The sequence below is a fragment of the Epinephelus fuscoguttatus genome, linkage group LG16, assembly GCF_011397635.1.
Source record: "Epinephelus fuscoguttatus linkage group LG16, E.fuscoguttatus.final_Chr_v1".
Lineage (NCBI taxonomy): Eukaryota > Metazoa > Chordata > Actinopteri > Perciformes > Serranidae > Epinephelus > Epinephelus fuscoguttatus.
In genome coordinates, this window is record NC_064767.1 from 1,801,703 (window position 1) to 1,817,088 (window position 15,386).

At 42.9% G+C, this 15,386-nt stretch overlaps 1 protein-coding gene across 2 annotated transcripts in view; it reads left to right on the plus strand.

Annotated features, from left to right (window-relative positions):
• Positions 1–15,386, plus strand: part of wipf1b (WAS/WASL interacting protein family, member 1b) — a 44,165-nt gene that overhangs the window by 14,312 nt on the left and 14,467 nt on the right. Inside the window, exon 2 of one of the 2 annotated variants that reach the window (XM_049599620.1) lies at positions 1,278–1,385. The gene's annotated coding sequence lies outside the window, so the exon portion shown is untranslated. Of the gene's footprint in view, positions 1–1,144; positions 1,386–15,386 lie in introns of those variants that run through there. The other variant, XM_049599619.1, reaches the window with a different exon arrangement.

Below are 15,386 nucleotides of genomic sequence, written 5' to 3' on the forward strand. Positions count from 1 at the left end.
CATCTGGTCTGGGAACACCTCGGGGTCCTCCAGGAGGAGCTGGAGAGTGTTGCTGAGGAGAGGGACGTCTGGAGTGCTTTGCTCAGCCTGCTGACCCAGCCTTGGATAAGCGGTTGAAAGTGGATCAACCTCTTGTCTGCACTTTTGCTAATTTTAATCATTTTAATGGTGATTTTTTTTTTTTTTAACATTGTAAATCATTTAAAAATACATTTTACCTTTTTTATATTTTTTCTCTTTACTCCTTAATTGAAATCTGCATCCTTAATCATCTTCTTTATGTAAATCACTTTAAATGGCCGTGCTGAACACATAAAGCTGCTTTGCCTTAAAAAGGTACAATTTGACTCGAGAACACAAAAAGGCACGTGACTCTTTCTAGCACAAAACAAGAGTTAAAAGAAAATGAAATGATGACAGTGACGACCGTTAACCCCGGAGCTGTTTGGTCTGGTGGATGTCAGCGCCTTTCAAAGCAAATAACATGTTTACTTGAGAAAGGCGTCGTTAGAACTTTGACCTACATACATGAATAAGCTGTGTGATCTTATCACAGTGAAGTCAACCCTGAGGCAAAATTTCTCTTGAGCAGCATGATGAAAATAAAAATCATCACAAAAACACAAGAGACATTAGACATGGACAGCACAGCAGCTTGAAAAACAACCTGTTTGAACTTGTGCAACTCCTGAGTCCAAGACACATTTCAATATGGGGACAGTGCATCGCATCGTATCGTATCATAGAAGGCCTCAAGGAAATTTCTTCAACTTTGGCACAAACGGCCACTTGGACTGAAGAATAAACTGATTGGAACTTTGTGGTCAAAGGTCAGTGTGAACTCACAAAACATTTTTTTGGCCATAACTGAAGAATTCATTCACTAATTCTGACCAAACTTTACACAAATGTCTAACAGGATAAAATAATGAAGGTCAAAAGGTCAAAGGTCAGCTTGACTGTGACATCATCATTGGATCATCATCATGGATTTATTTTCCCTCAGCTTGTAAAACCTTCCTGCATTGAGAACCCCAGCAGCACCTTCCTCCTCATCCTCCTCCTCCTCCTCCCCCTCTCGATCAGGTGGGGAACTGAAAAGAGGAAGTGGTGTGTGCTGTGTGTATATAAGGTCTGTGTGTGTTGCAGTGGGACTTCTCTGAATGTGAGATGTGACTTTTAGAGGAAGAGGAATCAAGAAGTTGAGCTCGGTGCGCGAGTTCTTTTTATAAAGGTTTTTTTCATGCTGCTAACGTTCCGCTTTTGTCTGTTTTCAGCTGTATGTGGCTGCTCTTCACCTTCTGTCTTTTTATGAGGAATGAACTGAGGTGCTTCTTCTACTGCCTTCTCAACGTACTGCTGATTCTTCTATGGACACAGATTGAGTGAGTATATCGAGAGCTTGTCTGCTAAACTTTTTATGCAGTTATTTATAAAGACAGTTATGATGAAACCGTCTGTATTCCTGCAGTTTGTTAGCGGCCCAGTCCTGTTTGAAACCACCTAAATGAGTTTCCTGTGTGTAACGCTCCAACAGTTGCATGATTAATCGTTTACTTGATTGACAGAAAATGAATCTGCAGCTCTCACGATGACCGATTAATAGTTTACAGTATTTTAAAATGCCATCCTGCCTGACAGAAGTTAGACTCTGAGCGTGGAGTGGGCGACGAACTTCCTTCTGAGCACAGTTTCCTCGTTTAAATGTTTAATTACGGCAACGTGAGATATAATAAGTCCATAAGAGGACAGTTCTTAAGACTTAAGACTTCAGCTTCATTTTCTCATCAGTATATTGATCCAGTACTGTTTAAAGGAAGATGCACGGGTGACGCAGATGGTCCGTGATCGTGCGTCTGATAGGGCTGCAGCTGATTTATTTTCATTGACTGTTATTTTCTCGATCAATCAATCAGTTGTTTTGTCTTTAAAATGTCAGAAAATGGTGGAAAAGCCCAAACAGACGTCCTCGAATGTCCACAGCACAAAGATATTTAGTTTACTGGACCAGAGGAGGAAAGAAACCAGAATATATTCAGAGATAAAGACGTATTTCACTGCTGGAAAGATGCTCTTTGTCTAAACCTGGACTGTCTCTGCAGCAGACAGACGTTAGCATGCAGTAGACAGATGATAATACTTTTAAATGTGGTGCTAGGTGACTGGAGAAGACTGAAGACATGGACTGTGGCGTTCGCTTTTGCTAACAGCTAACAGAATGCACTGCGACTCACCAGACCAATAAACGCTCCTGCTGCTGTCTGAAAACAATATGGCGGCCCGCTGGTGACAAATAATCTGGCATTAGAGTTAAACAGTAAAATCTGATACGTCTCTGCAAAGGTGAGAAATAGGCAACAGAGAAACAGAATCTTTGTTCACGTTTGATAACGCTGCTTAGTTTTACTGTTTGATCAGAGTCTGAGAGAGACGAGGCACAGCTCTTCATCTGGATCCACCTCTAAACTCTTTGTGACTGTGGTGGCCAGGATTCAAAATTCAAAGAGGTCAAAAAAGGAGAAGTCATGATGTCATATCACATCATATCACTGAGGTCTAAGACATGCAGTGAAATCTAGTCAGCAGTTGTGGAAAGGCTCAACAGCTGGCACACAGCTGGCACACTGTCATTGAGCACGAGGATGATTGGTTAGTTTCACTGAGGCGTCTGCAGTCAGTATGTTTGTAAACATATGGGTGAGAATTATAAATCTGCAGTTACGGAAGAAGTCCAAGATAAAAGACCATGAACAAATGCTTTCTATGTTAAAACCTTCCATTGTATATCGTCCACCATCCAATCAGTGTACCCAGAAGTTCAGTCAGGCTGAGTGCACCCATGGAGGCTAAAACTAGCTCAGCCAAAGAGCACCTGAGCGAACACCATCCCTTTTACATCCAGTGCAGTCTGCTGTAACATACGGAGCCCCTTAAAGGTCAAGTTGGGAGATTTTTTTTTGGACTGACTTTCTGCGCTGCCTCGCAATACTTTTTGCATTCCCTCACAATACTTTTTGCGCTACCTCACAATACTTATTGTGCTACCTCACAATACTTTCTGCGTTCCCTCGCAATACTTTTTGCATTCCCTCACAATACTTTTTGCGCTACCTCACAATACTTATTGTGCTACCTCACAATACTTTCTGCGTTCCCTCGCAATACTTATTGCGCTACCTCACAATACTTTTGCATCCCCTCGCAATACTTATTGCGCTACCTCACAATACTTATTGCGCTACCTCACAATACTTTTGCATTCCCTCGCAATACTTATTGCGCTACCTCACAATACTTATTGCGCTACCTCACAATACTTTTGCATTCCCTCGCAATACTTATTGCGCTACCTCACAATACTTATTGCGCTACCTCACAATACTTTTGCATTCCCTCACAATACTTATTGCGCTACCTCACAATACTTTTGCATTCCCTCGCAATACTTATTGCGCTACCTCACAATACTTATTGCGCTACCTCACAATACTTTTGCATTCCCTCACAATACTTATTGCGCTACCTCACAATACTTTTGCATTCCCTCGCAATACTTATTGCGCTACCTCGCAATACTTTTGCATCCCCTCGCAATACTTTTTGCGTTCCCTCACAATACTTTTTGCATTCCCTCACAATACTTATTGCGCTACCTCACAATACTTATTGCGCTACCTCACAATACTTTTGCATTCCCTCGCAATACTTATTGCGCTACCTCGCAATACTTTTGCATCCCCTCGCAATACTTTTTGCGTTCCCTCACAATACTTTTGCATTCCCTCGCAATACTTATTGCGCTACCTCACAATACTTATTGCGCTACCTCGCAATACTTTTGCATTCCCTAGCAATAATGTTTTGGATTCCCATGAGCCACCATTGTCACTTCCTCTTAGATGTCTGCATTGATCGGTGACCAACGTAAATTTGTATAAAGCTGGCGAGATCTCCTTTTAAACTGTAGTGTTGTTATTATTGTCTTTCATGCCGTTGTAAGTTGTTTACTTAATTAGGTTCGGGAACCGGCACCGGTTAATTAAGTAAGCTACTATATATATACATATATTATGTAGAGGGCTTTGTTGATATTCATTATTAATTTAGCCTGCTGGGCAGCAGCATAACGTGGTCACTCTATCAAGCACGTATCAGCACGTGACATGATCAAACACAGACTTGACATCAACATAGTACATGTTACCAAGCAATCATCATATGTGACAGAATTATCAGAGAAATTAATGATTGAATTTAATAGTTTTTATGGTTTATTTATAGATTGTACAGTTAATGTAGAATTGGGAAAAAAAAAGCCATGATAGCGATGAGTTTCTTTTTCAAGAACATATATAGCAAATGTCACTCTTTTTAATCACTCTTGTTTTTATTTAGTTATTTATATTTATTCCTATTTCTATGGTGCTATTGTGAATCACTCGTAAGGGCCCACTTTCTCTATGGGCCCACCACCAGTGCAACCACACTGCCTGCACTTTCCATAATTACACCCCTGCTGTTGGGCATGTGACCTAAAATCTATAGCCGTAAACATTTAAATAACAACCAGTGAAAATCTAAAGCACCTGATGAGCATCAGTGAGCACCAGTGTTCCTGCTGATGGTACTGGGATCACCCAGAAGCATTGAAAGTGAAAGATCACACCCAAAGCAGGCCTTAAAAAATACAGTGAAACACAAAGTGATGGAGGTGGCATCGTGTTTGTTTTATAGGATTTTACCATCAAGGAGACTCGGACAGTAACAGCAGCGTGTTTATGCAGCATCTGTATAATAAATGTGCGCAGGAGCTTCTTCTAGTCAGCCGAAACTTTGTCCATATTTAAACATGCTTGAGTCACATCTGGTCACGTGGCACATTTATCAAGAGAGGAAACACACACACACACACACACACACACACACAGAAGACTTGTTTGAAGTAAATCCCTCCAGTTAATAAGACAAACACGGCGAGGCTTCTCTGCAGACGACTTTCATGTGTCAACATTGTGTCACTAAATATATTCGGCATCAGTTTCTTTATTTGAAGAATGTTCAGGAGGTAAAATTAACATGCTGAGTCGAAGTCTAAAACAACAGCAGCGGAGCCACATCTGCTGCCAGATACAGCTGCTGTACGTGTGTGTGTGTGTGTGTGTGTGTGTGTGTGTGTGTGTGTGTGTGTGTGTGTGTGTGTGTGAGCAAGTGCATGTGAACACACCACAGGATGTTAGCTTAGCCACTCAGCACTGTTCCTGCACAGCCGACACATTTATTGCTACCCTGGGCTGCAGTCAGAGCGTCTACAGTTACCTTTCATCCCCAAACTCGTGTTCACAACTCAGATTTTAAACTTTCTAAAGACGAGCAGCACTTTGGATTTTTCTGATGATCTTCAGAGACACACAGTGATGTAAATATCTTGTTTTTGAATGTCGAATGGCACGAGGTGTGTTTGATTTGTCTGGTGGAACCTTAACGTTTACTGTTGAGCTGTCAGTTTGGGCGGAGTTGGGTGAGAAGTGATGAGAGGTTTTCTCTTAATGATACACCGACTCCCACCCGCCATCACCCTGTGAAAACCACCAACATATTTCTGCACTGAACTGCAGTCTTTTTAGTGAGCTAGAAGAGGAAGAGGAAGATATGCTTTATTAATCCCCAACGGGAATTAATTTTTTTTTCGCTCTGTTGTCATATACACACACACAAGCCCCAAATACACACACATGCACAAACAGGACCTATACATGCATTACATGGAGACATGTCAGGGTGAGGGGCTGCCCGAGGATAGATGCTCCGAGCAACCGGCGACCCTGTGGTTCCCAACTGCAGTCCCTGTGGACTGACCTACTGCTGACTTTAGATTTAATAGATAATACTTCCACTTCAGCTGCTGACTTTGAACATTTTTTATTATTAATTTATCATAACTATGATTTTTTTCCACTCTTAAAAGTCAGTTTAAGGGAAACTGGTATTTTTCAACCTGGACCAAGTGACTAATAGGAACAACGATCATGGACTTTCCACGTCCACACATGATGCCAAGGTACCCTGGGTGTGTTGGTTGTTGACGTCCTCACGTTCTGTGATTGTACCTTTTTAAAGAACAACGAGGCGGCAAAGTGGTGCAAAATTTCCACCTTGTAGAGGCAGTGTAAAAGCAGCTTTAGACAGAAAAACGTGAGAAAACAGCAGTGTTAAGTTTGTAAAGGAAACTGTGAGAAAAATGATTATGAATGACCCCTTCCCCACGATGAAAGCAGAACAGACCTTGGTAATAAAAACTAACATGAAACCTGTATTTCATTTTTGTTAACGAGAGAAGACGAAAATGTTGGCGGATCGGATATTGAAAGCCGAGAGCAGCTGTGCTTGTAATTACCCTCAAATGCCACTTGAATGCCACTGGTAAACTCCAGTGAATAGTCTGCACCAGGATGTTTAAAATGTATTGAATTCTCATCGACTAAAACTATGAAGGATAAAAGTGACTAAGATTATCAGGCATTTTCATCTCAATGCTGAGACTAACCCTAAGATAGCTGCCAGGATTAACCCTGGGAAACAGGGTCCAGGTTGAAAAATTCCAGTTACCCTTTAAATACCTCTTTAGCCTGATTTGCACAGTGATGGAAAAACCAGGTGTTCACCGGCCTGGTGGACGGATGGTGTTAGGAGTGAACAGAGCTGTGCCAAACTGTCTCTTAACCCACCAGTCAGTGCTCAGTGCAGCAGCTGGAGTCAGTATGACGTCTGTCTTTTTGCTCTTAAAGGGAGCATTTTGTTAGTATGAACATACATTTTGATTTCCTATCTGCCGTCCCCTCATGGGCCCGCAGTCACCTGTTTATGTTGTCAATGTTAAAGCTGCCAGAACTGAGAGTATGAACTTTAAACAGCCTCCAAACTGAACGCAGTGTGTGAGGTAAATCGAATCAGCCATGTTTTGAAGTACTGAAGTATCAGAACAGGTTTGCTGCTCCAGAGTTAAACGTGTCTGGTGTGTGTGTGTGTGTGTGTGTGTGTACTTGTACATGATACATTGTGTGGACCAGAAAACATATTTAGAGTGAGGACGGTTTTGAAAAGAGGGCAAAGACTTAGTTTTAGGATTCAGGTTACAGTTAGATTTGGGTTAAGGTCAGGGTTGGGGTTAGACATTTAGTTGTGACGGTTACGGTTAGGGACTGTTCTTAACTTATTAGATGGGGGGGCTGTTTTTATTTTGATCCTCCCTGAGTGACGGGGGAAATGCATGACTGTCTCTCAACTATGAATTAGTTATAAGATTTAGATTAGATTTACCTTTGATCTTTGAAGAAGTTGAACAAGAAGTCCCGACACTGAGAAGCCTCATCTTTTCACTCTTGTTGTGCATGCTGGTTAGTTCATGTCAACGTTTTCATTTTGATCGAATTTTAAGGAGTCGTAGAATAAAGTGAAGTTGATAAAATATCACTATTTTAAGATTTGAAAAAATTAAAGAAATAAATGCGTGGATTTAAAAGGCATGTTTTCTTTAAAAAAACTCCAAAATTTATCTCAAAACTTTTGCCAAAGTTTGGAAAAATAATCAAAATTTGAAAGACATGTTAAAAATCAGTGGTGAAATAAAGACATGGCCGATTGAGCATGTTGAATCGGCGGTGGAGCTTGTCGGTGAGAGAGATCACTCTGATTGGCTGTTCAGGTTTTATTTCCTCGCCCCTGTAGCGAGTGAATCTGCCTGTAGTGAAACCGGGGCTAACCGGTGCTTCCTCCTCAGGCTCCACTTCACTCAGCTGCCCCACAGACCCGCTGCTTCTTCCCACTTTAACCTGAATAACAAACCGGAGCTAGCTGGGAGCGGCTAGCGGAGCGTTAGCCGCAGCATGACCGGAGGGAAGCACAGCCAGTTAGCCTCCGCTAGTCTCTGAGCTAGCCCCGGCTCTCCGTTTGGATCCAACCGGAGCACCGAGCCCTGGTTTGTTATTCAGGTTAAAGTGGGAAGAAGCAGCGGGTTTATCGGGCAGCTGAGTGAAGTGGAGCCTGCGGAGGAAACACCGGGACCGTCTGGATGTAATAGTCCGTGGAGGTGCTGCGGTGCTCGGCTGCACAGATAGGAAACCCCTCGGCTGACAGGATGTACCACTCTCTCACTCCGCTCTCTCTCACGCAGGCGCAGAACGTACGTGCTACTTGGCCGTCGGATGTAGTCCGTGTAGTGTGTTCAAATGCAACTGACACAGGGCGACGTGAGGCGACGTAGACGACGCAACAGTTGGCTTTAATCGCCGGTAGTTCTTTGATGTCGGCTTGGTGTGTCCGCACTTTAAGGGGCGAGAAAGTGCATTATGCCAGTCTGGGTCCCCACAGGGATACAAGTACAGGAAAGTGTGTGTGTCTGCAGTAACTCTAATGAGGCCGAGGAGTACGGGAGGTTCAGTGGCAGGATGAAGAAGCCTTTTTATGGCCATTTGTAAACTGAAACATATGTGAGCATAATTCTGTGTGTGTGTGTGTGTGTGTGTGTGTGTTGACGGTGTCTCTTCAAAGGCTCCACGCCCTCATCTCTCTCTGCCTCTCTTTCCCCCTTTACTACTCTCTCTGTCTGTCAAAGGAGCCATTGTGGATGCTTAGCTAATATTAGGCAGAGCGTGTGTGTGTGTACGAGAGAGAGAAGTTGTGTTGTGCATTTTAAATTTCAGCACACAGGCTCGTTTCCTTTGGCGGAAGTTGATTTGTTCTTGCGTTCGCTCAGAGCTGCTTCAGTATCTTCGGCACATCCTGCACCAACAGGCAGCTCAGACATGTGCTGCGTGTGTCAGTCCACAGTTTGGAGTATTTTAGAAAACATTGCACAAATGTAGTTTCTGAGGGGCAACTGTCAGCCACACCTCCCCCCCTTTCCTGCCAGATTTCATGTGCTGTTCTTACATGTGCAGTTGTGTCAGTGTCATTTCATCACTGCAGCAGGAAATGAGTCGACGCTCTGCTCTGTGTCCTGATCAGAGCTGTGAAACACCTTTCATCACAGACTAATGTTAGACTTGACAGTTTTCAATCTCAGCCGTCCTGATGACAACATCACCTGTGGAAAATTTATGAACTCAGTACATTATAAAATGCAATAAAGTGCCTGAGCACAAGGTGATAGATACATTTCCCTTCAGTAGAGGCTTCAGTCATGTTGTTCTCACACACAGTGCAGTGTAGATTTGATCTAGATGCAGTGGAAACGTGTATTTGGCTTTAAATCTTTGAATCTGCCGACACAGCTTTGACAGTCAGTGCATAAATCAATGAATGCATTTTTTATGCCTCTGCACCAGCCATAGCTGTACCCAGAGGCATTATGTTTGTATGTCTATGTTTGGGTTTCCACCCATCCTAATGAGGTCACAGATACAAGCGTCTGAAATGAGTTTCCTCTGTAGGGTGTCTGGGCTCAGCCTTAGAGATAGGGGGAGGAGTCAGACATCTGGAGGGAGCTCGGAGTAGAGCCGCTGCTCCTTCATGTTGAGGTGGTTCAACATCTGATCAGGATCCTTCTGGGCGCCTCCTGTTAGAGGTGTTCTGGGCACGTCCCACTGGTAGGAGGCCCCGGGGCAGACCCAGAACACACTGGAGGGATTACATATCTCATCTGGTCTGGGAACACCTCGGGGTCCTCCAGGAGGAGCTGGTAAGTGTTGCTTGGGAGAGGGACGTCTGGGGTGCTTGGCTCAGCCTGCTGCCCCTGTGACCTGCCTCAGGATGGGCATTTTGTGAATGCAATATCTCAAGAAAACCTTGAAGGTATTTCCTCAAATTTGGCACAAACGTCCAAGAATAAAATAATGGAATTTGGACTTCAAAGGTCAGCGTGACCTCACAAACTAAGTTTTGTCCATAACTCCAGAATTCATTCACTAATTCTGACCAAACTTGACACAAATGTCTAACAGGATGAAATAATGAAGGTCAAAAGGTCAAAGGTCAGCTTGACTGTGACATCATCATGTTTTAACGTCATATCTCAGGAACAGAAGGGGAGACATTTGGTCAGATACTGAATTGGTGACTCTAATCTTGAAACTGTGCTGATTGTATAGATCCTCTGTGTGTGAAGCATCCATGTTTTCACTGACATGGATGGAGACTGTCAGAGACACTGGACTGGTGTGTGGAGGTGTACAACTCTGAGGCGGTAATTGTAGTTATTATTGTGTCAGGCAAACCGTTCTGCCCCGCCTACACAGGCTTACAAGACACCATGAAATCAGACAGCCAGGACCAGAGTCCAGCGTACATATTTCCAGACAACATTAAGAAAAAAGAAAATGGAAAATGAAGCAAAGCGACAGAAGCCTCCAACATCATCACATCATCAATGTGTAAGACCGAGTTCACAGATTCCACAGAGACGTTTACTGTGAAGCACTGAAAAATCTAAATAAGTGCTAATCAAACTGTCTGGGCATCTGTTTCAGGCTTTTGCAGCAAAACTGGCAAAATGAAACACATCAGAATTAAACAACCATGAAAGCATTTGGTCATCTGAGCACCAGCAGACATCAGGGTTTAGACCAGCCATTTCATGGCACATTAACTCTCTTAAGTCATTTTAGTTTGTGCAGTATAAAAGAAAATGGGACCCACAGTCAGTGTGTTTACATGACATGAGAGAAAATAGATTTATTGTGTCAGTCCAGCGAAAACCAGACTTTTCATGTAAACATGTAAGTCCAACTAAAATCGATCTGAAACTCAGACTAACACACCCAGATCATGTGACTCCTGCATGTATACAGTCAATCAGACCCAAACTGGCCGAGGCGCTCTGAGCATGCTCCACAGTTTCCACCCCGGGCTTTGACCCGGAAGTCCAATAGCATTAAATGTGTAAGAGAAGAAGAAGCCGGTAACAACATGGAGAAATCTACATCCAGAGCCGTGACTTTTTGGACAGACGAGGAGACGCAGTTCATGCTGTCAGCTGAGAGAGTTAAATATTTTAACATACATGGACAAGAGGAAAATATGGAACGGTGACCTTTTCAAAAAAGTGGTGGAACAGCTGGACGACACTACTAACAAGCTGAAAGGGGGCGTGGCTCTACCTATCACTGCTTGTATACTGGGAAACTTTTCTCTTCCCCTAAATCGCACGGCTCACACATTCTGTTTTCCTCCTGAGTATTGTTGACTCGTCTGACCTTTGTGTCCAGAGGAAGAACACTCGCTCTCAGCTGGGCAACTTTCTGGATAAACGAGATGTGACATACATCATTAAAGACGACCAGGGATGATTGGTCGTGGACCAACGTGGAGTCTGTCATGTCGGCCAAGTCACGGCACGATGACTCCTCAGTCGCCTAATCTGACATAGTGACTGTCAGAACAGACAGAAATGTTTTGTACTGTGAACCAGGCCTAAGTGTTTGTCATTACTTCACTAACATTTGCTGATTCACAGACCTGGCTACTGATTTATATCCTCGTTACATAATAAATGCTTGGTCACATGAAGTGAACATATTCTACGCTCTGCTGACTTGTGACTACGACACATTTTGTCATTAGCGTCAGTAATCATCACATCCTTCATGTGTGTTAGAGTTTGTGCTGATTTCACAACTTTAACTCTGCGGCCGCTCTTTTGCTTCCTTATCTCAGCTCCCAGCTGTCACCTCCTACAAAGTCAACTGTTGGACTCTCTGGAGTTACAGATGTGAATATTATGAATGTTTTGTGTTGATGCCTGCTTCAGCATGTGTCCAGATCATTTCTGGCCTCAGACGATAATAATTGTAGAAATTCTACATCATATCCTGTCCAGTATGTTTGTGTTGAAGTGTCAGTGTCACAGTCACAATGAAGAGTGTAGCGTGTCCCTCTGAGTCATGTTGTGCTGTTTGTTGGCTCGCGCTCAGTGTTGAAGCTTATTTTCTGTGGCTCTCTCCTGTCACAGTTTATATCGGGGAGTTTTTGGAGGTCATATTAACGATAAATGGAAACGGATTATCGCTAATAAGACTTAAACTGGCCCATGAACATGGGTGGATTATGAGACAGTGGGCCCCTGGGCACAGATATATAAAAGGCCCCACCCCCTCATTCAACAGGAGCCAGATGCACAGAGCCTGTGGTGGTTTTGCCTTTTTTGTTGTTTTTGTTGTTTTGCACATTTTTGTAGTTCTGTCTCTTTTAAATTGGGTGGGGGGTTTTTTGCATCTTTTTGTGTTGTCATTTAGAGTCTCTTAACCCTCCCACAGACTGTCAGGTTTTATCAATCTTATAAGTTCAGTGCAGCTACACTGTGTCACATGGAGCTAATAAACTCAGATATGACATCCAGTCTGATGTATGCAGACTGTACGATGACAGCGCTGACTGAATCACGATGCAACAGCTTCACATACTGAGTGATGCTGCACGACTTATTACTTCTCCAGCTGTGAGGCAAAACGTAGAGGGGCACATTATTAGAATTAATACAGTTATTGTCATCACAAATAAAATTAATAAAATGTCCGAAAAATATTTTAGCGGGTTGGATGTTTAGGTCTGAGTGAACCTCTCATACATTTATATCACACAGGAACAGAGGCCAGAGATCAGTTGCTCTTGTTTTAACGTACCAAACACTCAACATTTCTTCTGTTCAGCTTTCTGTTGTTTTGATTTGTCATTAACTTTGGAGTGCAGCAGAGAAGGGGAGTTCAGATCAAGGCTGCTTTCATACCTGCAGTTTAGTTAAGACTAGACTCAGTGAAATTTGGGAGAGAAGTGGACACATTGCAGCATTTGTCACTGGGTTTGAGTAGCGTTCACACTGCACTTTGTCGACCGTACCGAACATTGTAAACAAATGTCACATGGTCAAAACGGTCGCTCATCTATTGGACCGAAGATCCGAGTGAAATTCGATGAGAATTCTTGGCTCAAATAATAGAACGGCACCAAATACATGCAGTCTCAGGTTGTCTGCTTTTTCTGTGGTGTTTCTATCAATCAGATAGAAGGGGCGAACAATATGAGCAGCTGATGACACAGTGAGTTTTCCAGCATTTGAGTCTTTGAATGAGACAAGTGAGACGTTACCAAAGGAGAGGGCAGGCCCTGATGAGAGAGATGCAGTGGGATGCACTGTTTCTGGTTCACCACCTATATCTGGGTCAGATCACACTCTCACCCTAAAGTGAACTACGACCCACATTTCCAAGCGGCCAGAGTTAGAGCCCTCACACCACCTTAAACCAACCGGACGATCTGACAAACACTCCAGGCTTCAGTTAAAAGCAGCTGAGGTGTGACAACTGTCAAAGACAAAATCTCAACATCCGGTTTCAGTTTGAGACATGGAAGGTGGCAAACCATGCAGGAAGGATGGAGATCAGATGATAATGAAACCTGCAGAGACGAGAGACGCGGGCTGATCAGGGATTCAAGAATAAACATCGAGATAAACAGATGCAGAGAGCGAGCAGCAGCAGGAGGAGGGAGGAGGAAGAACAGTGATGAATAAATTCAGTGTGAGGGAGCGATGCACGGCTGAGAGGAAGAAAGTGAGATGTCGGAGGACGTCGGAGTGATGCCTCGCTGAGATGTGGAGGTATCATCATCCTGGCAGCCGGATGGCTGCGGTGCTGGAGCCGCATGCTGACTTCCTGTTTGTCAGCAGCATACAGGAAGTAAGAGGCCCCTAGAGGACAGTCTGACTGTGTGTGTGTGTGTGTGTGTGTGTGTGTGTGTGTGTGTGTGTGTGTGTGTGTGAGAGAGAGTTAAAGTGTAAGTGAGAGGCCGAGCAGTGTGTGAGAGGAAACGGGCTGTGAATTTAAATGTGTGGGGGTGAGTCATTAAGATGCTTCATACATGTTTCCGGTCACAACACCTGAGCTAAACTCTGATTTGAGAGCATTTTTTCATCTTCCTCTTGTCCTGTGGATGTCCTCGATGGGGGATTAATAACAAAGTCGTATTTTATCTTACCAGAGATGAACCAGGTGAAGTGAATGCAGGAGAGTCATGTGATGGGCCTGCAGCTGACTGACAGAATTCTGATTAACAGGTTTATCTTTTTATTTGAGATGTATCGTCAAAAACAGGAAGCATGACATCGTTGATATGATGCATCTTTGCCAGTTACAGATGTCACAGTCCCACCATGTTCTTGTGTTTATTTGCTTTTGAAATAAAATGAGTGATAGAAAAGTACCTAAATATCCACTCTGACTTCATGTGGGTCGGTGTGTAACGGACTGAACAGTTTGGGGAAGTGCTGCAGTAAATATGACTCTGAGGTTTACAGACTGTTTGTTTGACTTGTATATAAGTTCCTTTTTTGTTGTTAAATGGAGGTTGTTTTTTTTATTGTTTTTATCGGTGGGTTTAGTTTGCATATAGTTTGGTCCCACAGATCCTCAAAAAGGCATTGAATTTTTCAGTTAACGGGAAATCCTTTTCCAAGAGTGTCCTGGCCGAGACAGGCGACAACATAAAGTTACAGACAACATAGATACAAAATAAAAATATACAGCTCTAAAACAGGCAATATAAAACTCAAAATGACTTACAAATAAAAGCAAAACATTTTGTTAATGTATGCCTTAAGTGAATCATAAAAGTGCAAAAAAGGCGACTACACATGACAACATGAGTGTATTGAATCCATTAATCTAAAAATAAGGCCTTAGTCAGTGTTAAAATGTCTTAAATCAATCTTTCAAAAGTCTCCATAATGCTAAGATAAGGTAAGCCGGATTGTATGAACCTGTTTTCTGATGCGGCATTGAAGCATCTCAGAATAATTGTGAACATCTCTTTTTATACCTCAACGCTGCCAATATGTGTGACTGCAGGCATTATGTTTTTGGGTCGTCTGTTCCTCCCTCCGTCTGTCCCTCTGTCTCATAATAGTATTTCGATATCTCTCAACTTGAGAGTATTTCTTTAAGCTTGGCACAAACGTCCACTTGGACTCATCGAAGAAGCAATTTAAATTTTGTGAACTCAAGAATTCATACACTAATTATGACAGAATTTCACACAGGATAACAGGATAAAATAATGAAGTGATGACATTTTATATCCCATAGGTCAGAGGTCAAGGTCACTGTGACCTTGTTTGTCTAAGTCTTGTGAATGGGATGTCTAAAACACCTTGAGGGATTTTTGTATTTTCAAATTTGGCACAAACGTCCACTTGGACTCAACGATGAACTGATTAGCATTTGGTGGTCAAAGGCCACTGTGTCCTTGCATCTGTCTCATTCTTGTGAACATGATAGCGTAAGAAGGCCTTGAAGGAGTTTCCTCAAATTTGGCACAAATGTTTCCTTTGATCAAGAACTACCTGATCAGGATTTGGTGATTGAGCACGGCTAAAGTCGGTACAAGACTATGCAAAATGT